We start from the raw sequence: 25,686 nt of genomic DNA, 5'->3' as shown, positions 1-25,686 counted from the left end.
TAGCAAAGGCCCTGAGTAGCTTAGGAGACTGTATCTAAAAAAAATAAATAGATAAATAAATAAATAGGGCAGGGGATGTGACTCTGTGGTTAAGTGCTCCTGGGTTCAATCCTTGATGCTGAGAAAAAAAATCAGAAAAATATTCAATTGTTTTTAGTATCATCTTTCTATGTTTCCTGAGAACAATAAAGCCTTTATTTCATTTATTTCATTGTTTTTTTTTTTTTTTTTTTTTTTTTTTTAGCATCTGATTTGAAGTAGTGACTTTGGTTGTTTTTTCAGACAGTAGTCACACAATTTTCTTAGCATAATTTGTCTTATTATCTTCTCTCTCCATCCACTAGAACTGTTGAGTGTGCCCCAGTTCTTACTTAAGCAGCATCAGCTCACTGACCCTCTCTGTCCAGTCTTGTGCTGGTGACATACTGTTAACTGCGACATCCTTGCATTTCTCTGTAACATCATCAGCTGGAGAGCTCATTATGCTTTAATTTCAGCAAATCTTGAAGGGAGGACGAAGGCAGGCCGAGGCACATCCTGCATCCTCTGAAGAGCTACAACAACCAAGTTCAAAGTGCTCTTGTTTCTGTTTGTATTTGGTGCCTGGTGTTATTACTTTACATTTATTTACCTATTGAGCAAAGAACGTAGGTCAATTTAAAACAGAAGTGATGTTTGGCTCAAGTTCAAGCAAATTGCACCAAAGCATGCTCTCTGGTGGAGGTTGGGTAATCGTTTGATCAGAAGGAAGTAGTGGCGGACTGGGATTGTGGCATGTGTGAGACACTGGGTTCGAGCCTCGGCACCCCATAAAAATAAATAAATAAAATAAAGGTATTGTGTGCATCTAGGACTAAAAAAAAAAAATGTTTTTAAAAAAGAAGGAAGCAGTGGCAAATGGAGTGTCACTCAATCTCCAGTCCCCCGGGTTGCCTAGGTCTGGACTGACAGGCACCTCACCCAGCCTCAGCCTCCCAGCCATTGGACTGAATTCTATGGGGAAATGTCTGAGACGTGTCCGTCAGGTGCCTTCAAGGTAATTTGAGGACACTTACAAGTACAGCGTTGCCCAACGCATGTTCCCACCTGCCTTCCTCCTTCAGCTCACGCTGCAAACCAGTGTCCTTTTCACAGTTCATTTAGTGCCATATTTTTGGGCTTTTTATTGACAATGTCTCATTCGTGGATATTTTCTGCAATGGAATTTTGGTTCATTCAGGCCTATCTCTAACCTACACTTTATGATTCTGTCCAACTAAGATGTCTCCTCCTCCCCCAGTCAAGTCCCATGTCTTCATGTGTCTTAAGAGATCCTCCCAGTTGACAATGATGCTTTCTCCTGTGCCTCTGGAAGGAAGGAAGCGTGGAACTGTATCATTCATGTCTGTTGAACATACTGCTTTCATGTGTTAGTGAACGTTCAGGTGCTGACTTCATAACTTCCCTTGGTCCTTTTGAGCCTCTCAATGTGACAGATCATATCTGGTCTCATTCCATTATAACATCTAATGAGGTGCCATTATACACTTGTGGCCCTAAATTAATATCCACATGATAGAATGAAGTGCTCTCAACAGGAAGATTCACCAACTTTATTTACTCAACTAGAGTCTTATTTAGTTGGTTCTTTGTATTTCCCTTAAAAACTCATTCTTTCTCTGTGATTGCACTGGTATATACACAAAAACATATTACCCTATTTATTATGTTGTGGCGATATCTGATGAATAGAACCAAGGGGCACTGCTGTCTAGGTAACAACTTGGATATCCAAAGGGTACCTGAGACTTTTCTGGTAGCCTCAAAATTATCAAGGAGTAACAGCAGCATCAGTTATTATTAAATAGGAATTTTCCAGTTGTTAATTCTTTAGAGCCTCTAGAATCAATTATATCATTTCTGCATCAGAATGAATATGGTGACAACTTTTTCACTCTCCCTTTTTCTGACCGTCCAGGATACTGTATGGTGCAATAGTCAGATTAGCATGGGCTTTGGTACCCGTCACTGGCTAGCCATGTGGCTCAGCCTCAGCCTCCTGACTATAATACAGGCATGATCCTAGTGCCTTCCTGTGGGATGGGTGTGAAGGTTAACTATGGAAATGTTTAAAGAAGCCCACATTAAAAGTGGCCATAACAATATGAAATATTTTTAATCATATTTCTGTGCTCTATGAACATCTTTTGAATAATGTTGAATAATATAAAGAATATGATTCTTATGGAGTGATTGCTGTTATCATTCATTTTTAAGGAGTAATTGAGCTCAGATGAACACCAACATTTGCCAGGCACAGTAAGGGGGGCTCATGTGCTATGTCACTAAATTGCAAGGTAGATTCTTTAGAGAGGGAATTCTGCCTAATGGTTAAGATGGTACTGGGGACACTGTGCTGGTATTCAAGACCCTGGCCATTCCACTTCCTGTGTATCCTTGAGGACATTGCTTACCTGCCTTGTTGCTTCATTTCCTCTTTCTATAAAATGCCAAGGAGAATTGCTCCCACCTCATAGGAGTGTTGTGAGAGCAAACGGGTTATCACCTGGAACACGTGTATCATAACGCCAGAGTAGGCACCTAGGGGATCTTAGTTACTATTAAGGAGAACATGTTTGGGTTCCTACAAATTCATATGTTAACATCCTAGGCCTCTGTAGATGGCAATAGGAGTTGGGATCTTGGGAATTAACTAAGTCATGGGTGCAGGCCTCACGAAAGGCATTATTGCTTTTATTAGAGACGCTGGAGGGCTCTCTCCCTCTTTTTCTTCCATGTGAGGATACAGCAAGGGGTCAGCAAGCTGCAACGGGAAGAGGACCCTCCCCAGACCCTGGCCATGCTGACGCCCTGATATCAAACCTTCAGCTTCCAGAGATCTGAGGAATAAATTTTCATTGTTTATTGAATCTACGGTGTTCTGTTACAGTAAAACAGATAGCTACTATTTAGTTCTGTTTTTTGTAAAGTAGAATACTGGAGATGAATTGCCTAAGACACTGCCATCTTGCACCCATTTTGAAAATCAGCAGAGTTTTCACAAACCAGAAGCAGAGCTCAGTCTCCTTGACAATGTGCAGTTCTCCACTCCCTCCCAGTTCCTCCAGACACCTGCCACAGACAACCATCTTCCAGAGACCTCCTTCCCACGGGACAGCTGGATCCAACCCACTGGACAGACCCCTGCACCCTATGTGGACTGCACACTGAGCCACATGACCACCTCTCAGTCACAGTATGAAGGCACAGGCCACATGCTTGTCTGCTCTGAACTTATCAATTAAAACATACTGCAAGGGACCTGCCTGGGTGACACCTGGACTCCAGTAGGGGTTAGGTCCTCAGGTGTTCCTCTCTCTTGTTCCCCACCTCTAGAGAACCCCTTCCTGTTGGCTTTGCAAGGCATGATGAAATAAATCCGTAGATAATGCGTGGCTTCTGTCATTGTTCATGTTTGGTTGAGTTGCCTCCTCTGTCTCACCTCACTGGCACACTTGAACTCAACCTCCTCCTGTTCAAGGCTCACCTAGAGAGTGGCTCTTATGGCAATAAATAGGAGTCAGATCAGATAGGAGCTATGTCTTAGTCTGTTTGGAGAGCTATAACAAAATACCCTAGACTACCTAGTTTATAAACAACAAAAGGTTATTGCTCACAGTTTTGCAACCTGGAAAACCCATGACCATGGCCCCAGCAGACCTGATGTCTGGTGAGGGCTGCTCTCTGCTGCCTCGATGGTGCCTTCTGGTTGTGTCCTTACGTGTTAGAGAGGTGAACAAGTTCCCTTGGGCCTCTTTCCTAAGGGCAGTAATCTCTTCCATGAGGGCTTTGCCCTCAGGACTCTTCAAAGGCCCTGCTTTTTATTACCGCTACGATAGGGATTAGGTTTCAACTTATGAATACCGGGGACACAAATATTTGGACCACAGGGAGCTGTGGGGCTGTCTGTGCGTTTTTCCTGCGTGAAGGACACCCTCAGGCCACCTGCAAGGCTAAAGAAGGATCCTGTGAAATGCAGGCTGTCAATTTGCTCACACTCTCCCCTGAGGCCCTCTGGACAGAGACTTCAAGACCACATTGCAAGAGAAATACAACCTCAGTCATATTAGCTGTTAGCTGGCTGGCTCGGATTTGAACTCACGTCCACGTGAGTCTAAATCTGGTGTTCTTCTCACTTTTATTGTGCAATCTCCTTCTGCTTTCTGTTTGTTGATTGGTTGTATTTTTTTCTTTTAATACAAATTTCCAATGGGTCATTTTCAAGTCTGTTGCAATTCAAGTGAAACACCTCTCTGACCACTTTGGGCATGAAAAGTACCTTATGCCTTATAAAATCAACTGTGATACCGAGCTGTCATCAGACCCCTTTGTGCAACCAGGACAGAGGCAGGAAATTGGGTAAAGACTTAGAAGAGGTAATGGAAATATTTAGAAAATCATCACTGGGACTCCAAAATAACTATTTGGCTTAGACCAAAAGGACTCTGGCAAAGAGGGTTGAATAAGATTCCTCAAGTAAGGAGAGAATAAGTAGTGCACCGGCCTCACAGATGCAAAACCAAACCCCAGAGACTTTCCCAGGCACACTGACATGACTACTTATTTGTGAAACCAGCAATTAAACAGGAAGAAAGGTAAAAACAGGGAGAGAATTAGACATGTCCTCCTTTAGAATTACTATTTTAATTACAAGGCAGCAAGACAAATGATTTCCTTTATATGACGTCCCATAGTACGGAGGTTAAGGCAGTGGGCAAGGATTTGTCCATATCTCAAAAATCAAAGCTGTAGCTTGACAGGTGAAAGCCGGGGCCTCACCAGGAGAAGCTCCCAGCAAATTGAAAACACAAAGGAAAGCAGGGAGGCTCCCTGTGGGCTTCTTGTATCAAGGATATGCATTTACTTCTTGGGAAGTCTTATAAAAGTCAATGTCTTTGTTACGTACATTCATCACAGTGCATGATTTTATAATGGTTAATAATAAGAGAATCAGAGGTGTGCTGATTATTTGCCTTCCTGGAGGTAATTGTCAAACAGCCTTTATGTGCTTTGCCAGGGCAGTAAAGTGTTTTAGCAACATGTTTAATTCTGAGTTAGTGGCACTGTGACTCTCTGGGAGGTGGCAGTGTATCAGGCTGATGGAATATGCATCACATCAAAATGTCAGAGATGTAGTGCCAAACCATAAATAGATGCTTTTAGCAGGTAAAGTCTTGCATCAACACTGATATTTAGAATTGTCTAGAGAGCGTTTAAATTTGCGCATAATTCTTAATATTGCTTACTAGAACATTTGTGTGATATATGATCAGTGACGTGCTGGAGACCAAGGTTCTCCCATACTGGGGAGATGGGGAACCACAACATTTTGGGGATTGTTCTTGGCTTAACTCCATTTGTTGCTCCTGCCTCCTAGAATGAAAATGGGGGGCTAAGCATTTTCTTTTCAACATAAGTGACTACAGGTGTTAATTTGGGAGAAAAAAAACAAAACAAAACAGATGTGCATTATATAGTCATGTTGAGGGTGTTGCAAAGGAAACCAGCCTGGAGTAAGAAGAGCCAGGAGGCCAGGCCTGTGTGATAAATGACCAGAAGGTAGCCAGGCATGGAAAGCTGGGAACAATAAGTGTGGCTGAGCAGTTAGAAAAGAGAGTGAAACAAAGAGAAAACAGGAGAGCAGAGGGCAGAGCAGAGTTAGTGGAGCCCAGGTGCCAGTGCAGCACCAGGGCCCTCTGAGTCAGGTAAAGGCTGCTCCAGGACCAGAATGGGGTCAGTCCCTCAAGGTCAGGGCAAGGTGGTCATAATGCCGTCAGCAGAGAACTAGAGGCCAGAGGACTGGGATTTTAAAAGAATATAGGCAACAGCTCCTCACGTCCTCTTCCCCTCCCTGGCAGCCACCGCTCTGCTCTGCCTACACATTTGCCTACTCGTACTTCACATCAGCAGTTGTCTAGTGGGAAGAATTTCAGTTTTGCAAGATGAAAAAGTGGTGGAGGCTGCACCAAAATCAACTGAAAACGGATCAAAGACCTCAGAATTAGACCAGAAACTATGCAACTCCTAGAAGAAAGTGTAGGATCAACGTTCCAGCTACAGGCACAAGAAATGACGTTCTCAATAGGACTCCTAAGGCTCAGGGAAGAATGTCAACAGTTAACAAATGGAATGGCATCAAATTAAACAGCTTCTCCATGGCAAAGGAAATAAGCATGAATATGAAGAGAGAACCCACAGGAAGGGAGGAACATCTTTGCTAGCTACTCTTCTGACAGAGGATTACTATTTAGGATATATAAAGAATGCAAAAAACTTCATACCAACCCCCCAATAACTCAGTAAATGGGAAAACGAATTAAACAGAAACTTCTCAAAAGAAGGAATACAAAAGGCCAGAGCACTTGTGAATAATTATTCGCCATCATTTGCCGATCAGAACTACACTGAGATTTCATCTCACACCAGTCAGAATGGCAGTCATCAAGAATGCACACGATGCCAGAGAGAATGTGGAGAAAAAAGAACATGTTTATGTTGTTGGAGGACTGTAAATTAGTACAACCACCATGGAAATCAGTATGGAGGTTCCTCAAAAGACTAGTCACGGAACCCCATATGTCCCAGCTCTACCACTCCTCAGTATTCATCCTCAAGAATTAGTCATCCTAATACAGTGACCCATGTGCACCCGTGTTTACAGCAGCCTAAGTCGCAGTAGCCAAACTACCGAACCAGCCTAGGTGTCCATCAACCAATGAATGGATAAAGAAAATGTGGCCTATATACACATTGGGGTTTTATTCAGCCATAAAGAAAAATAAAATTCTGGCATTTGCAAGAAAATGGATGGAACTAGAGACCATCATGTTAAGTGAAATAAGGCAAACTCTGAAGTCTAGGGTCCGGTCCTATGTCTTCTTTCACATGCAGAAGCTAGAGAGGAAAAGGAAAACAAAGGTCGGTGGCTCTTTTAAAAATGGTGATCACTAGAGGAAAGGGACCCAGGTAGGAGGCCCGGAGGGAGGGGGGAAATGCTGGGAAGTGATATTGGCCAAATTATATTGTTATACTTTGTGCATGTGTGAATACCTAACAATACATCCCATCAGTATGTACAACTAGAATGCACCAATAAAAATGTGGGGGAAGAAGAAAAAGTTATGGAGACCCATTGTACACAATGTGGCTGTATTTAACATTATTGAACTATCCAGTTTAAAATGGTTAAAATGGCATTTTTTTAAACCATAATTGAAAAATATTAAGAAATCAGGCAACATGAGAGGGAGCAGCTATGAGGGCATCTTGGCCCTTTGTAATTTGAGTTGACCTTTCAACATTCCCAGCTCCAAGCACAGAAACTAGCACTTGGCTTGATGGATTCATTGCATGCCTACATTTCTGAATGCATAAGGGACTGCAGTTCACTCCAGAATGTCTGGACAGAAGGCCTTCCCAAGTTACCGACAGATTTCTTTTGTGTTCACAATTTATACCTGTGTGTTTATGACAAATGTTATATCTCTTTCTGCCTTTTTAACACTGACACCTATCATAATAGCAGGTCAGCAGGGTGTGCTCAAGAGAGGCTTGCAGACTGATAAAGGTGTGACTATTTTAACCTTGGGATAATTTATAAGGAATGATCTGAAACTCTGTTAATGATATTCCTCCACTAGCATAGGCTGAACCGGAGACTAGTCTTTTTTCTAGGTGTAGTTATACATTTGCATGGACTTTTTGGAGTTATAATCTGATACAAAAAGAAGAGAGACTTACATTTTAGGAAAAAATTTTCCCCAGATGGGTTCCAGTGCCACAGTCCTTTATTCTTCACGCCTTTCTCCACTCCAGCTGGGCTCCTGGTTCATGTCGACCATCCTTCTAGCTGGACCCTAATGAGGCTCAGTGTTACTTCCTGGCTGGCCACAGGTCTGCAGGCGAGGGTCAACCCTTTCATTAGCAGTTTGAAAGCTTGCTGTCACTATGCATCAGCTGCTTATTGTCAACTGCAGTTGTGGACTCACCTTCTCTGCACCTTGTACCAAAGGCCTATATTCATTTTCCCAGAACTGCAGAAGGATTAATTTTCCTGAAAGCATGGTAGTCAGTTAAATAAGTATGAAGGCTCTTTCCAACTAGTGGATAATCACAGTAATGCCAATCTTGTTTACTGATAGGTAACAAGACAGGCCAGCAGGGTTGCAGTCACAACGGGCTCTCAGAGAAGCCTTGTTTATTTAGGAACCACTTCTATTTATTTATGTGGCGCCTCTATAAATTATGAGCAGAAGTCATGGTGGAAAGTGGAAATAGGGGATGTACAATGATTTTCAACCTTTGAGTATGCATCCATTTTTTATATCTTTTGCATGCGCATTATAAGATCCAATCTAGTAGCCAGTGGTAATGTAAAGAAAGATGAGAACTGTGAGCAAACCAGAAATTACCTCTCTAAGAAATTCATGCTTTCCATTTTCCCCCAGGAGTGGATCCTATTTCCAAGCTTTGTGTATTTCACAATTAAACTGGAGGCTTCTTAGGGTCAGGAACAGTTTCTTGCTTTGTGTTAATGGTCATGGTTGCTTGTATAAAATTAAACTCGTTGACTGAATGAACGTACAGATGAATGCAGTCTGCTATGGGTGGGCTGAGGCATGCACCGGTATCCATTTTAGAGCTGGGAAATGTGGGCTGGGGAATGTAGAAAGGAGAAGCTTGAGGTCAATGCCTGTTTAGATAAGTGTTGACTGAATATTGCTCACGTGCCTTTCTTAATACTGGCCACACATTACTGTCACCTAACAAGATGAGAAACACTGATGCCAGAGCTCTGTTCCAAGTCACTCTGGAATGGACATCCCAGAAATGGAGTTGCCGCCGAGGTGATATTTTTTGCTGTTTCTTTAAAGCTTACAGAAGAGCATCTCTATGGTTGTCAGCTTATCTTGAGTATACATAATTTTTTTTTTAAAGTTAGTTCAGAAAGTTAAAGCATTATCATTTAAATGCTTTTGCTTATTTTGGAAAAATTTCCATTTATTTGACTTATTTTTTTTCCCTAAGCTTATTTTGGGTACATAGTTTCATTTTAGAAATTCAAACATGTGCCTTAAGCTACATGCGAATTTAAAGAGCAACAAGTGAATTTTAAGTAGGTGAAAACCTCAAGAGAGGAGCGCAGCATCGGAAGCCAAAGCTAAGAAGTTCTTATTTATACAGGGTTGACTCTCTGGCCAATTTAGAGAGAGAAGGGATAGTTTTGTTTACGCCCAAGGAACAAAGCTGCTTTGGTGGAAAGAACAGAGAATCCTTCCTAATAAAGTCCCTGCTTAGTAATTCAGGAGGCAGACCGGCACAGTACAATTTGTTGAATTGGTTTGTAAGGAAACATGTTAGAAATGAAAGTAATCTTTCAGCCTCTGTCCTGTGGCTTTGCCGTCTTGAGACTCTCTTTCAGAGAAAGGGCATAAGGTCCTTGTAGGTGACCCCAAGGCCAAGGGTGCACAGAGCGGCTTAAACTGCAACATGTCACCGGGTTGGCCTCGGGCAGTCTTGGCTCTTCATTGTGTCCCCACATTTTGGTGGACATCATATAATGATGGTGTGGAGCACGGAACTGGGGACTGGAAAGCCCACCATCAGTCCTGGTCCAGCAACTGACTGGCCTCATCACTCTGAGCCTAGTCACTGACTTCTTTGGGTTGCTGTGATGGTTAATTTTAGGTGTCAACTTGATTGGATTAAGGAATAACTAGAGAGCCGATAAAGCATTATTTCTAGGGTGTCTGTAGGGTGTTTCCAGTGGAGATAGGCATAAAAGTTAGTGGACTAGTGGGGAAGATATTCCCTCAATGTGGGTGGGCACCATCCAATCTGCTGGGGACCCTAATAGATCAAAAGGGTACAAAGAAAGCAAATTTTTTCCTTCCTTTTTCTCTCTCCTGGAGTGAGACACCATTCTTATCCTGCCTTTGGACATCAGGACTCATGGCTCTCTGGCCTTTAGACTTTGGAACTTGTATCAGAGGCCTGTTGGATTTTCCTAGATTGAGCATCACAGCACTAGCTCCCCTGGTTCTGAGACCTCTGGACTTGAGTTGGGTCACACCATCAGCTTTTCAGGGCTGTCAGCTTGGGAATGGCTTATTATAGGACTCATTAGCCTCTATAACCATATATCCCAATCCCGTTAAAAAATCTCATCTACCTACTCACCCATCCATCCATCCTATTGATTTTGTCTCTCTGGAGAGCGTGACCAATGCAGTTGCCTTACCTGCTCTAATGGTCAGTTATAGATACTTATTTATCTTGCTTAAAGGGGTTACTATGGGCATAAAATGAAACCATGGGAAATACTCTTAGGTTCTTATATAAATCCAATTCAAGATACATTGAGTGGTTATTAGATGTGTGAAGTTCTTATATAAATCCAATTTAAGAGACACTTACTGGATATCATATATGTGGAAGGAGAGTTTATACTCTGAGGACACAAGGCTATCAGGAGATGACCCTTGACTCCTTCTATGGGTTCACCATTTGGGGAGGGAGGCAGATGTACCAAAGAAGTTATGGCAGTGGAAAATGCTCTAATAAGTATGAGAAGCTGCTGGGGAAGAGGCAGCAATGGATTTTGATGGGATGGGACACGGCAAAGAGGGGCATCAAAGAGGCCTCCTAGGACCCCAGAAATCTAAGCTGAGTCCTAAAGGATTAGAGAATTTAATCAGCTGGCAAGGGGAATCTAAAAAAGTACAGATGCATGAGATACAGACTGTGTTCAAGGAAGGCCCAATGCTGGAGGGATTGGCATTTGGCTTTGAAGAGAGGCCATGGCAGCCAATGCGTTTGGCTAGGTGGGCAGAGGCATTGAACTGTGACTGACTTGAAGATCATGTTCTCTATGCATTGGACTATTTTTATAGCTAATAACTAGATATGGAAATGTGTTGATAGGAGAATGCCACTATTGAATCTTTACATAGGTGAACTATAATGGTTCTTTGGGTCTCTAGTGATAGAATATTTTTTTTAATTTTCCTCTCTAATGAAATTTCAAAGTCCTCAAAATGGTGTTCATATTTCAAAACAGATTTTGTAGGACTTGGAACACTAGTAACTAGACTTAGAGTTCCATAGTTGAATGGTAATTGTGTTCATTTGTGTCCGTGGTCTAGAAAAACCCATTAGGACGCTCCCTAAACCCAGAGAAGCAACCGGCAGGCACATGAAGATTCAGTTAACAGGAAACATGGGAGTGCAGATGAGTTAGGCCTTGTTGAGGTTGTTTTGGGGAAAAGCTGTTCAGGAAGGGCACACACAGAAGCCATCTTCTCTTTAAGCCAGACAGTTATCTGTAGCTGCTGGTTCTGCTGTAATGCATTCCAAATATCCTTAATTCTGAGTGGGAAGACGGAACAAAGAATAACAAGCTACCTCAAGAGAACAGAATCAGGCCTTTCTGCGAGTAATTCTGCCCAAAGGTAAGACTTCAGTTGCTATGGCTACCTGGAAGACCACCTGGGAGAACGGCTGGAGGAGGTGTGGGGAGAGAGGATTCACCCACTTCTACCAGTGGAATTGCCAAGGAAGGTTTCTAGGTGTAAGGCCTCCCCTCCCACCTAGATTTTAGAGGAATGTGGGTTCCATTTCCTTCTCTTTGTGTAGGACTGTGCTAAGATACTCTAGAAAGGGCATCTCAATTTATCCCTTAGAGCCTCCTAAGAGTCTTGGTCACCTGCTCCCACAGAAGGAATCTCAAGAGTTTCTGATTTGGTGTTCCTGTTGGACAATATCAGGTTCCTTGCTGTGATTCCAACCTACTTGTGATCCTTTAAGACAGGCTATTTTTGTGGTTTCTCTAGAGAAATGTAGGTGTGTGTGTGTGTGTGTGTGTGTAGTTGGCTCACATGATCATGGAGTCTGAGAGGTCTCAGTATCTCCTGTCAGCAGGCTGGAGACCCCAGAGAGCGGATGTGCAGTTCCAGCCTCAGAGTCGACAAGCACAGGGTCCAAGAAGAGCCTACCTTCTCTTGTTCTCTGAAGGTAGAAACAGACCAGTGTCTCCTAACGCAGGCATGCAGGCTGGGGGTGTTTCCCCTCAGCCTTGGTGTTCTACTCCTGTCTGCGGTTGATTCCCTAGAACTCACCGAGTTAGAGAGCAATCTGCCTTACCCAGTCCCCAGTTCAAATGTTAATCTCATCCAGAAACACTGCCACAGGCAACCTCAGAGTATTCTTTAGCCCAATGTGTAAGCGCTCACGGCCTCATTAAGTGGACACAGAACACGAGCAGTCCTAGAGCTGTCCTCCTAAAGAGGTAATTTCTCACTTTAAACACGCCTCACTGTGGACCAACAGTGCCACCATGACATTTGTCATTCCTCTGTTCTCAGTGGTCTCCCAGGCATCTGCAGCCGGGCCCAGTAAGGGTGGTGACTCAGTGGAGGAAAAGTCAGATGGATAAGGTCTAGAGAGAGCCTGATAGACACAGGAGGTAAGAATCCGCCTTATAATTTCTTCCTACCATATAAGTCAGAAGCATAAAGCTGCTCCTTTTAATGTCCTTATGCATACAAAGGGTGCCACTTTGGATAGACTGGGATGTAATTTGGGATGATAGGGGCAGGGAACAAGATATAAGTGACATCTGCTTTTCAAATACTCACAAGACAAGGTTTAGTAATTCCTTCAAATACTTGGGTACTACACCATCTCTCTTCAAAAATACTGTTTGGACCATATTGGCTGCTGAATTTAAGGAAAATGAATCAGGAAAATAAATTAAAACCTCAATTCCAACTTCCTAGGAAAAAGTTTGAGAGACCTAGCAAATCATTTCAAAGTAGCTCTTCTACATTAAAAATAAAAGTGATGAGAATTTTTGTCACTTGTGGATACATTTTGGATATTAGATCAAATTTATATCTAATAAGCACATGAAAGGGATCTTGTTTGCAGTATATGTTTACTCTCTGGAACTGGAAATCCTTCTGTAACCTGATATTCCCATTCATTTCATGGAGTTGGGTCACTGTAGAAATCCCATCAGACTGGAAACTAGGACTCTGCCTTCCAGGCTTGGTTCTGCAGCTAACGTCCGAAGCGATGTGGGGGAGACACCAGACACCAGATCTGGCAGTGAAGACACCAGGCGAGTGATCACAGATGTACTTTAATGTTCCCCTTTTCCCTCTAGTGTGGTGCTGCACATCAGAAATCCCTCCACACAAGAGTCATTCATGCCCTGACTCCTGCCTTCAACCTGGCAGATGTGGGTCTCTTGTCACCATTAGACCATCTTCATCTGCTCTCCTGATAGTGATGGTAGCAGGGGCGGACGTGTCTGTGTCGCTTACTTAAGAGATTTTTTTTCCTGGTTTCTGCTTTTTATTCTTCTTTTTTATTCCAGAGTTTTTCCTTTTCTTTTAAAATTTCTTTCCCCCTGCCCCTCCCCTCTTTTCCATTATAGTGAATGCCTTTCTCTGATGGTTGATAATCCTTGGCTATCTATTTCACTGTGGTCGATTTTGCTTTAATTTCCTGCTTGGAAAGGAACACAGGAGTAATATATTTTGTTTCTGGTTTTGGGGGAAAGAAGGGAATATTTAAACTTTTAATAAATACTTCCCATTTGGGGCCCTGAACCTCACTCTTGACCTCAGTTGGGCCCAGGTGGGTCTCCTGTTCAGGCTCTTCCTGGGTCAACAGTCCCATATTCTAGGAGACATCCTAGTTCCCAGTGGTATGAGAATGAGACTGGAAGCACCTGGCAGTTCTGCATGCAGACCTTCACCCAGTCCTTTGTTCAGCTGTTGTCGACACCCTGCCTCCAAATTGCCCAGAGTCTCCATATCCAGAGCCTTCAGAACAGAGTCAATTAATTCCTTTTTTGTAACTGTATTTGTCAGTTTACCATTGCTATGACAAATCACCTGACATAAATAACTTAAAGGAAGGAAAGATTTATTTTGGTTTGTGATTTCAGAGGTTTCAGCCCAGGGCCAAGTGTGGCCCTTTCACCTTGGGCCTTTGGTGAGTCAGAATATCATGGCAAGGAGCATGTGGTGGAACAGAGTTGCTGACCTCATGGTGTCTGGAAGGCAAAGAGGGAGAAGGATAGAGAAGGAGAGAGAGAGGAAGAGAGAGAGAACAGGGACAAAATAAGCTCTTCAAGGCTTGCCTCCATGACCTACTCCTCCAGCAGGCCCCACTCCAGCGTCTCCACCACCTTCCAGCAGCATCGTCAGCTGAGGACCAAGCCTTTAGCCCGTGGCCTTTGGGGACACTGAAGATCCAAACCCTAACAGCAATCCCTTCTGCAAGCCCTTTCTCCTCCAGTTCCCTGCATCCTGCTAAATCATTGCTCTCCTACCTCTGCGTTCTGTCTTCCAAACATGAGCTGAAAATCTCTAACCATTTTTGTTTTCTTACATATTCATTTGTCCTTGTGAGTTTAATGGTTTTTTTTCTTTACTACCACTTGCTTAGTGGCTTCTGAGGGAGAAGATTTTAAAAGATGGGGACAATCCACTATCTTCAATTCAGAATCTCTATGTAAACACACACACACACACACACACACACACACACACACACACAGAGAGAGAGAGAGAGAGAGAGAGAGAGAGAGAGAGAGAGAGAGAGAGGGAAAATGCAACCTGACACAATTAATGGAGAAATGAATATTGGAAACAAACTAGACATGTTTCCTTCTGTTTGTCAAAACCAACATGTGCATTTAAAAATCTAACAGATAAGAACATTTTGAGAAATGCAGATACCCCTGAATGACGCCGTCTTGTGGGGGGCCCAGGGGTGGAAATGTCCCTCTGCAGGTTGAGAGTGGAGCAGGAGGCCGCCCGCCCGAGGGAAGCAGATCTCCCTTCCAGGGTGTGAAGGAAGCATGGCCGTTTTACCTGACCGTGATGCAGGGAGACTTAGTGCATTCTAAAATTCCTTCAGCAGTGAGACCCAAGAGGGAGTGCTGGCAGGCCTGCGGATGCAGACCCGAGTTCTCACGTCCAGGGTTCTTACTGTCTGAACCACTGCGGGGCCCACACCCGGGTGTTATTTTAGACCTTGAGGGAGCTGGGTGAATGGAGGGTCACCTTGCATGGGGATCCAGTGTCCCCGTCACTGCAGAACTTGGCCGCCATCCATCGGGCAGCGCCCTGTACCTGCTATGAATCCTTGGACTAGAACAGAGCAAAATGACACAAACAAATCAAGGGTCAAACTTTTGGGCCAAGGTAGGGGACCCTCCCATTAAAGACCAGGTTTTGTGTCGAGGGGGCGTTTCTCAGAACAAGCAAAGCCATCATCAGCAGGGGAACCCCTGAAACTGCCATTGGCCCCACACGGATGGTGGTGCAGGGCTCCTTAGTGGCTCTTTTCTGCCCAGTGCTTCTGTGGGTGGCCCCTGTCCATTCTGAAGGCAAGAGGAAAGGTGTGGGCTCAGGGCACTTCTTTGTTCCATGGTGGGACCTTGCTTTTCCTGGTGACTCCTGGGACATCACTTCCCCTAGAAGCTTTGTCCCAGGGACTCTTCTGCACTTCCGTGACCTTGAGAGATCAGAGCAGAGGAGCTGTGGATTCTCCTGGCACCTTCTGCAGTCCAGCACGGCAGCTCCCTGTGCTCACTGGTGACATGGCCATCGAGCGCAAATTATGGTGTTATGTCAAGTTTTATGGAGACCCCAAAACCTAGTCTAGGCCCCACCTTTGCTGCTTCATTATTTTCTCCAAGTGTCATCTCACCACTAGCCTCTGTGGATGTCACTAAGACCTTTCAGTGAGATTTAGATGGAACTGTCAGGGTCTCCTGGGACACAGCTGTGACCACTCCCAGAAAAGCACAACGTATTCTGTATCCTGGAACTTTGCTACCAGGCAGACGTCTGCCACCGCCTGAGCCCCTCCTTGGCATTAAATTAGATGCTTAGGGCGCCTCAGGAATTCTTTCAGACCTCTAGGAAAAGCCTCAGGCATTGCTGCTGGAGTCACAGAGTCAGCTTAGACAGATGGCAGGCGATTTGTCGACTTGGAGCAATGAAGGCAGCAATGTCCCCCCGAGTCCTGGGCGTGTTGAATGAGCTCCTCTAAGTAGCTGACTTGGTTCTGGGGAGAGCGCAGCCCGAGGGAATGCAGGTTCACGGTGATACCAGGAAGCAACAATTAGTGTCCTCTTTGCCGGAGTCTCCTGGTCAATAAATCAAGGATGAAAATACTCCCTTTACTTTGGAGGACGGAGGATCGCCTGGTCAAATGGCAGGGAAGCTCCCTGTAAATGCAGTCCTTGGAAGTCACGGGCCCCAACCACCTCAGCAGGTGCTACCCTGTAGGGTGCTCCTACCGGGCCAAGGCACCGTGCCTGGGTGGAACGCATCCGATGTCTGCTTCTGTTGGATGCTATTAGCGTTTCTCTTCAATACAGTTAATTATTGTCTATTAAGTAGTATTCAATACTATTTATGCTTCTGCTGAATACGAAAGATAATTTATTTAGAATATCTGAGGAATCACCATACAAGGATACCATGACCCACCTGATCTGGGGAAAAGGATTTCCACCTTACCTCTGAAGCCTCCTGATGATCAAGCAGGCCCTCAAGTTCCCTTGAGCTTGACCAGACTTGAGACAGGCTTCTTCCTGACCACAGGCCTCTGACCTCCCTTTTCTTAGAGCATTGACTTTAGAAACTTGGAGGTGTAACTTCTAACTGCTCCTTGAGTGAATGTTCCACACCCCAGGAATTTCTTGCTCAAAGACTGTGGAGCCCCTCCTTTGAAACATAATCATCAGGAAAGACAGGGCTCCTTACTGCTCTCTCTAATTAGGGGTAGGAGCTTAATATCTCCAAGTATCAGTCAGCAAACAGAGGGTCCAGTCACCTTGCCCTGACACCCTGTGCTGATGGACAGCTCACCTGGGTGCTAACCCTCTCCAGGTTGTGTTGCTGGTTGGTGCTGACTTCAGCCTCCCTTCTCTCCTGCAGTAGGCTCCACATGACCCAGTTTCACCGCCTTCCTCCTGTTCTCATGAATTTCTGATGCACTTTTTTCGTTTATACTGTATCCGCGGAGTAGACCTGGGGTTTATGATCCTTGATTTTTTTTTATATTTAACTGCATATTATAGTTCCAAACTATATGATTGTTCATATTTTTGTTTTAAAACTTGAAGGGAAAATACACTATATATTTCAAATTAAACTATAATAATAATCGTTTGGTAAAGACTGATAAAAAAAGCCAGATAAAAATGATTACCAAAGTAACCATGTTTTATAACTCTCTATTAAAACAAAATAAAGCAAACAAACAAATAAACAAAAAACGGCCAAGAGCCAGGGAGGAAAACAGGAAAGGGAAACGTTGGGTTACTCTGATTCTTGACACTGGATTTCTGAATCATTTATATTTAGCCATCCCCATGGGAAACTATTAAAGATAGTCAAACTTCTCTTTAACTCTGTATTTTCATAGAAAAAAATGACAAATTAAGTGCATTAATAATTCCCCTTTCTTTTAATAAGATTCTAATATTTTCCCTGTGCAACAATAATATGCACGATGATTAAGAAACTAATTGCAACTCTAGTTTCTGATTTCACTGAGGCCCAACTGTCAAATCTTTGTTGATGACACTGAATAATTCAAATTAGGGAGCTCAAAAGAGGATTAAGAAAAACTCTAGAAGAAAGGGCAGGACTTGCTAATTGGGCCGGATTCCTCCAGCTTGGAAACAACCCAGATACAAAGCCCTGGACTCTGAAGGTGCTGTTTTCCTGTGTATACAAATGTTACAAGTTACACACAGAAGCAGGGCACCGTGGTGCCCCCCTGTAATCCCAGTGACTTGGGAAGGGAGGCTGAGGCAGGAAGATCTCAAGTTCAAGGCCAGCCTCAATGATTTAGTGAGAACCTTAGCAGCTTAGTGAGACCCCCAGCATCCTCCTACCCTTGCCCTCCCAAAATGAAAGAAAAGTAGTTCCACACAGGCCATTTACTGGGTGAATGGGCTCTCAACTCTCCAATCTGCAGGTATTATGATATTAACAAGACATCAAATTTAGTCTATAAAAGTAATTTCAGGGCTGGGGCTGGGGCTCAGTGGTAGCACATTTGCCTGGCATGGGTGAGGCGCTGGGTTCCATTCTCAGCACCACATATAAATTAATGGAATAAAGAATATAGAATAGAATCAACAACTAAAAAAAAAAGGAAAGAAAAACTAAAAATGTTTAAAAAAAATAATTTCAAATACTTCTTCTTCTTTGTCCCTACTTTAATTGTGCCAAGCATACACAGCACTCCCTGGAGATTGTTATAGATGATTGGTCATATTTTCATATTTGGTTAAGAGAATAGTATCTCGACTTTTATCATCAAACCGTTGGATAGTCTTTATAGCACTAGTGACTCACCAGTCTCTCTTGGTAAAATAAAATATAGTCATATTTTCCCTGAGAGTATAGCAAAGCCAGGACATTATACTTGTAGGTTTCAAATTATAATTAAACATAGTATAGGTGCTGTACTGATATTTAGGAAAGCCATCCATTGCAAAGTGGGAACAGTAAGTATCTTCATCAATCTCAAAGTGGTTTTAGAGTGTGTATGCAGAAACAATATTGTAAATATTATTAGAGTATTTTAATTTTAGGATCCACGTAACTGTTCTCTTTTAGTGGTACGTGACACTAAAAATGTTATACAACTTCCTTCATTTACCTAGAATGTCTCAGCTGGAAGTCCAACCCATATATTTCCTGCAAGTTATTGTTGGGTGCAATTAGAAAATTCTGCAAAAAAATAAAAAATAAATAAATTTCCATATTTTCTGTAGTGTAATGCCTCTGAAACATGTGAAAGTGTTTGTAAACTTGGATGTCATCTTTAGAGTGTTGTTAAGGACAGAGAGTATAGAAGATGACTCCTGTCACTTTAGGATCAGTTAAAATCAAGAGCTTTAGAAGATGAGTTGCCTAAGTGGAGTGTTTCAGCCTTAGGAAAAGTTTTCAGTTTCTGTTTTATAATTGACATGTGTCAGTCAATTCTTTCTGGACATTAATTCTGATAGGGCTATGAGATTCCCTCTTTCTTCTCTTTTTCACTTGTGACATATTTAACCAAGTGAACATCCTTATCCACAAAAGGAAATCATGAGATTAGCTCAGTGTTTTCAAACCTGCTTGGTGGTATGAATGGTTGGATGTTTGTTAAAAATACAGATTCCTTTTGTCTCTGACGAGGTTTCGACTCAATAGTTTGTAGAGAAGACTAAGAATCTGTATTTTTAACCAGTTCCCTGACAATTGTTTCCATTGGACAAGGAGAACAATAAAAGACTGATGATGCCTATAAACTCTTTTGAGTTGTAACTTTCCATAAATCCATAATCTATCCAAATTGGATATCCTCCTTAAGAAAACAAGTGCAAAACTACATTCTGTGGTAGACCATATTTGAGAGAAAGAAGAAGAAATTCCAGATAGCAAGGGAAGCCTAGAAGTGTTATAGAGTCTCTCAGGGCAACTTGTCACCCAGTTACCATGACAACCTTCATACATAAATCCCCATAATGTGGAGAAAACGAGATGTTAACCTGGATAGGCTTTGGAGGAAGAGATATTTCACAGGGAAGAGCTGATTTTGGCCATTTTGTGAACCACACACCTAATGCTTTAATCAGTTCATAGGGGTCTCCTAATATCTAATATCACGTAGGCTTCAGAAAACCCAGGGGAAAAATTAGGGCTGCATTGAGATCTGTCAGCCCAAACAAACCCCTTGTCTTGCATCAAAGTCTCTATTGATAGATGAGAAAGCTCAAGATGGTGACTGTTGACTCCAGATCAGATGACAGGTATTGTCAGGAACACTCTGGTACAGGATATGGTGGGCTTCGAATAGTTAAAAGAAATTTGGTTTTGACAACACGAGGCTCTGTGAAATCTTGTCAGACGTCCATAAGGTGATTCAGGCTCTGACTTTTATCAGAATGCAGCAGTGGTACATAGTATTCTCACCGAGTTCCCGAGTTGTATGGGAGGTGGGAGGCTTCCCATCTGAGCTCTGAATTTAAAGAATAAGAACTATAAATACCAAAGCACAAAACCTGTCAGATCCAGGACGAGAATCCTATTTATGCTCTTTACCCCCAATTCAGGGCTCATTATACTATTCCAGCTTTATTCTCCCTACGCAGAACACATTCAATGGCCCTTTAACACTGAGAAATAATCTGAAACAAAGAAATTCCACCTTTTCTCCACATTTTGAGGCCAGCCACCATTTCCCCGGCAGGGTTGGGGGTGTGCGGTCGTGGCCTGCCCCCACCCCACCTCTTCCCTCTCAGCTCAGAAAGTCCTGTATGGTTCTTCTTTGGAGCAAATAGTACCGTTTGATGGCTCCTAGGAGGAGACTGTCACAGAATAACATGCTAGCAAGGCTCTAACACGTTAGAATCTGTCATGTAGCCACGTAGGCATTTTAATATAATATCCCCAAGTATTTGCTTTTAAACCTCCCTTTTATGGGAAAGATGCTGCTGTTTCCTGCCATTCTGGATGATTGCAAACCCTCATTCATTTGCAGTGAAGTGAGATGGAATGGATTTGGGGGGAGATCACTCACAACTCAATCATGACCTGCAGGTCGTTGCAGAGAATGGTTAAGGAAGTGAAAACAGGTAGCAGGGGTGAAACAGGCTACAAAGAAGAAAGCTTGGGAAGGGAGACCCTAGATTGCTTTAGGCAACAGCAAGAATTTGTTTTTTCTCTGGCTGCTTCAAAGGCACAAAAAGAAGCCCTCTGATCGGGAAAGAGAGGAGAGAGGCATGAGAATGAGTCCTGGGCGCATGGCTGACCCAGGAAAAAGATGGCTGCCTACGACCCTACCCAACATAGGGACCTGCGTGTGGTTTACGGATCCTCTGCTCTGATAGAGTTACCTTAGTCGAGTTGCACAGTTTGTGTGTGTGAGGCCAAATAAAGTGGAGAAAAGCTAGTTGTCAGAAGCCTGGTAATAATATGTTCAGTGGTGACTGTTAACTGTCGGGAGTTGGAGGAGGAGTTGACCTTTAGGAGAATTTGGGTCCTTGCTGAACACCCCAGAGCATCACTGAGGTGCTGGGGGCCAAGATGGATTTCCTACAGTAAGGTTCTTCATTCAGGTGCTAACCGAGAGGGCCGTCGCCAGAGATGGACCTTCTGGAGACACTGTGGTTCCAGTTTCAGGTGCAGGTACTTTTGTGTTTAGAGGTGTGTGTGTGTGTGTGTGTGTGTGTGTGTGTGTGTGTGTCTCGTACTCTATTTTCCCTGTTGGGTGGAGAGGAAAGGGAGGAAACAAGAGGCGAAGAACATGCCTGCCTGGTGTGAGGCCACAATTTCCAAACTAGTTGATTTGTCCAGGAAGCTGATTTCTGTTCTAGAATTTTTTATTTTCCATCTAGCCAGCTCTGCAAGGATTAATTCGCAGGCCATTATTAAAGTCATTGCATACATTTTAAAGGTGGATCCGTGTGGGTAATTCACACATGGAAGAGGTATGGAGTAGACTATTTGGAAACTGTACTCTCAAGGCCTCAGCTTGAAAAGGCAATGTTCTCTCTAGCTAGGGATTAAACAGAACAGAGCCTGGTGCAGCCCTCTTTAATTTGAATTTGAAAGATCTCAGCATTGTGTTATAAAAGGTCTCATTAAGTTACTCTTATGGCATTTCTTTCTTTCTTTTTTTTTTTTTTTTTTTTTTTAACCAAAAAAGCAATTTCACTGTCTGGAGAGTCTGAAGAGGGCTTTTTTTTTTTTTGTTCCAGAGGAAAATTAATAAAATTCCAGGAGACAGAATTCCTGGAATTTCCAACTAAGAATTTGTATTAGAAATACACATAAAAGAGAACTTAGAGGGGCTGATTTATAAGCCTGGTGTGTGATTTTAAAGGAGGTCTTCCAGATATCACCCATACCCAGCCTCATGCTTTGGTTTCTTTTTCTGCAAATCAGAAACTGGACCTCTGTTCTGGCACCCACTGACTCCACCTAGGCAGCTCGGGCATGTGTGTGCACTTTGCAGCATGAAATGAAGCCCTGATTGTCACATCTTCCCTAGTCTTCGGCAGCCTGGTGCATTGTTACCCAGAGCGTCTTTCTAAACTCAGGCAAACGTCCTCCAACCAGATGAGAGGAAGCACTCAGGGGAAAGAGGAGTGAAAAAGCAACACAGAGATTCATCATAACGAAAACAACAGATGAATATTTAAACTAATTTAAGTATGACCAATGAGCTGCATAAACTATATCATTAATCACTCTGGCACACATGAGCATGCTTTCTGGGCTAAAAATTATGCCATTAAAATTCAGTAAAACTTAGTCACAGAGCATCTCTCTCTGCTGAACATGGTTAATGCTGATTATTCCCAAGTTTATGATGTATTTGGTGCATCACTCAACAGATATTTGTCTCTTCTCTTCACTTTTGGGTAGAGAAACACCGGGAATATTGAGAATGGGCAATTTCAAAGGAACCACGGAGCTGAGATTTAATTTAGAACGACTTGTCTCAGTCTTCTAACCTAATATCCTGATGGCAGCCCTGCGTGACGCTGGTGATGGAGGGTGGGATAGCTACCCGTGAAACCTAGAAGTGATGGACACACTGGTCCCCAGTGGTCACCGCTGTAGAGACTTAAAGGAGCTGCCCGGGCAGGGTCATGGCGCCACCTTTCAGGAGAGTCTGCTTCATGTTCAGATTTGAAGTGTGAAGAAGCTGTTGCTTGCAATCAGGCTTTCAAATACCTGTTCCCATCATCACTTCTCTAGTGCCAATGACCTGGCAGACAGTGTGGCTGTGAGAGAGACACAGGGGCTCAGTCTGGGAGAAGAGACACCAGGCAGCCATTGGCAGAGTTCACTAAAAACTACCAAAGTACTCCCTGGGCAGTAAGAGGGTTCAACCAACCAACATGGACACATCAGGGCAGCTCCAACTGAACCAACATGGAACATGCTGGAAGGGCACAGGTCTGCCCATCGCCACGGCCATGGAAGTTCTCCCTCATTCTGTAAGGGGAAGCCACGCTGGCTACCTGTGTAGGCGTTGTGTGTCGCTGAATGCTGTTAATGACAGGCCGTCCTATTCCAGAGAATATGATCTATTGCTTATGAAAGAGGCAAAGTGAAACCCAGCCTCCTGTTGTTGTCTCCAAAAGGCCAGCCTCAGAACAAAATCATAAAGGGCTGGGGATGTGCTCAGTGGTAAAGCACCCCTGGGTTCAATATCTAGTACCAAAAAAAGCAAAACAGAACAAAAAAGCTCTCCTTTAAAGAACCCTAATGACAAGCTGGTGAGTTCTTGTGACATGTGGATCAGGCTAGGGCAGAGACACCTGAAGAGGGAGTGACCAGGAGAGCGGTGGGAATGCACAGCAGGTGAGGGGAAGGAGAGGCCCAGGGAGGCACCCTCAAAGCCCTCGGGAGCCTTTCTGTTCCTTCCCAGGGGGTTGAAGGCCTGGTGACAGTGACTGCATGTCTGATTGCTTCCTCAGCCTCCTGTCCTCCACCCTGCATCTGCACAGCTTGGGAGCCACCTGAGTCTTTGGGAAGGCTAAGGTAACTTTTCAGGTCTCAGGTGGTGGCCTTGCTGCCCTTGGGCACCTGCCTGGTCCCCGTCTGTATTCTCAACTCCAGGCCCTCTGCAGGCACCCGTGACCTGACACCCGCGGGACCCAGGGCTCGCTGGCTCACCTGTGTGTAGAAACGGCAGGGATGCTCCCCATCTGGTGGACGGAAGGAGCACCAGGCCCTGGCTTCCTCGGGAGTCAGGGGTTGCCTCTGCCGCTGGCATTCTGGAAAGCCCGGTCATCTCGCAAGACACAGCATCAAGGGCTCTGGCCAGGTCTCCCGGTGGGTGCCTCCCACTCACACAGCCTCAACACGCTCTCCTCTCGAGCCCTGCCCACCTCCACCAGCCTCCACGGCGAGGCTCACATTTCCTTTGCTTGCTTATGGACAAGGTTGTCTTGCCTCTAAACAATCTGTGCTTTAGGGTAGAGAGCTTGTCTTATTATTCTTTGGCTTCCCCAATACCCATTGACTCACTGGCACCCAATCAGCGCTTCCTGTGTGCTTGATAAATTTCACTGAGTGGACATGTAGGAGACTAAGTTAAAAAAAAAAAAAGTCACCCAATCTTGATTGTGAAACTGCTTGCCCAATCATTTTGCCATTGAGTTTCTTTCTGGTTTTATTGTTAGAAATCCACCCAAGTCTACAGAAGGCAGAGAAATAAGTACTAATTGAAATGTGGTGCATTCCTGATTAACAAGTGTGGGCACAAGGTTGAGAAGGAGCAGTGCAAGAGCTTATTCAATAATCAGTTCATTAATGGACACACTCAGCCTAGAGTGGCACCTGTTCTTAGGTATTGCCTGGGATTTACCCCATTCTGGTGTTTGACCTTTAGGTTTTTCTTTAATCATGCTAGCATTAGTCATGTCAGGTTTCTTTTTCATGTTTACCTTGGCCAACAAACACATTGTGTGTTATAGCAGTTTGAAGGAAGGCAATTAAAGGTGTTTATTTTAATAAGGGAAAATATATTTGCTTTAGCTTCAGCCAGATTCTGTGGTTTTCGGACAAATAATAAATACATCCAATGGAAAAAAATATAGTTTCATTGAAACTGTGGGGTTCACCTTCACAGAACTCATTCCTCTTTTATTCCTTTAAATCCTTCCAATGTACAAAAATAAATGAATGAGATCAACTAAGTGGCTTTCACAAGGATATTTCTTTTTGTTTTTAAAATTATTTTTAGTTGTAGACGGACACAATATCTTTATTTATTTATTTTTTATATGGTGCTGAGGATTGAACCCAGTGCCTCACATGTGTGACGTGGGCACTCTACCACTGAGCCCCAGCCCCAGCCCACAAGTATATTTCTTGACCAAAATTAATATGAACTCTCAAAGGCAATTGATCAGTACAGGAAGAATATGATAGTAAAAGTTCAAAAGTCCAGTCATCTATTTCCTAAATCACAAGTTGTGCTTTTCTTTTGTTGTTTTATATATTTTGGGGGGAAAACATGCCCTCCTAGGCCACATAGATACGTAGTAAACTTGGAAACGGAGTTAACCTGAGACTAGTGATAACAATGAGATGAATTGCTCTCGTTTTTCTTTGTTCTCAATATGGAGTGGAGAACTTCCTTTCCCTTTTCTTGGGGAATTAAATTAAATCTTGGTAAAGATTCCAAGAATTAAATCAGCCCCGGCCTTCGAAAGCGGCAGGATCCCGGGTGGACAGCCAGCAGATGCACTGGTGCTGTAGCAGGACACAGGACAGGATGGCAGCTACCGTTACGTCCTGTCCTTTGGCTTCTAGTTTCTCAGAAAGGTAAAGAATGCTCTCCGTGGAGGAGATCAAAAGACGGTGCCGAAGACTCAGGAGGAGACAGTAGGCAAGAGGAACAGCGTTTCCATCTGCCAGCTTCTGCCTCGGGGCGGGCGCCCAGTGGCCAGGGCCTGGGTTTTGGCAAAGGGAATTCTGAGGGCTGATGCAGGTGACCTCTGGGAGACCCAGAAGACGAGGCCCAGGCGGAGTGGATGTGAGCGCCATGCTGAGAAAGTGCAGCAGGGATTCTGCATAAAATCATTTTTTCACCATGAGG

The 25,686-nt window shown here is 43.7% G+C and overlaps 1 protein-coding gene and 1 long non-coding RNA gene across 2 annotated transcripts in view; both read right to left on the bottom strand.

Moving 5' to 3' along the window:
* Window positions 1-25,686, bottom strand: part of Cntnap2 (contactin associated protein 2) — a 1,898,037-nt gene that overhangs the window by 282,381 nt on the left and 1,589,970 nt on the right. The window lies entirely within an intron of this gene.
* On the bottom strand, window positions 17,274-24,101 carry LOC144375487 (uncharacterized). The gene is made up of 2 exons (XR_013435481.1): window positions 23,757-24,101; window positions 17,274-20,085 (listed from the first exon to the last, which is right to left on the bottom strand). It is a non-coding gene; the product is annotated as an uncharacterized LOC144375487 (long non-coding RNA).

The sequence above is a fragment of the Ictidomys tridecemlineatus genome, chromosome 2 (genome assembly GCF_052094955.1).
Source record: "Ictidomys tridecemlineatus isolate mIctTri1 chromosome 2, mIctTri1.hap1, whole genome shotgun sequence".
In the NCBI taxonomy this organism is placed as follows: domain Eukaryota; kingdom Metazoa; phylum Chordata; class Mammalia; order Rodentia; family Sciuridae; genus Ictidomys; species Ictidomys tridecemlineatus.
Note: the sequence above shows the minus strand (reverse complement) of the source record. Positions and strands in the feature narration are given on the sequence as shown.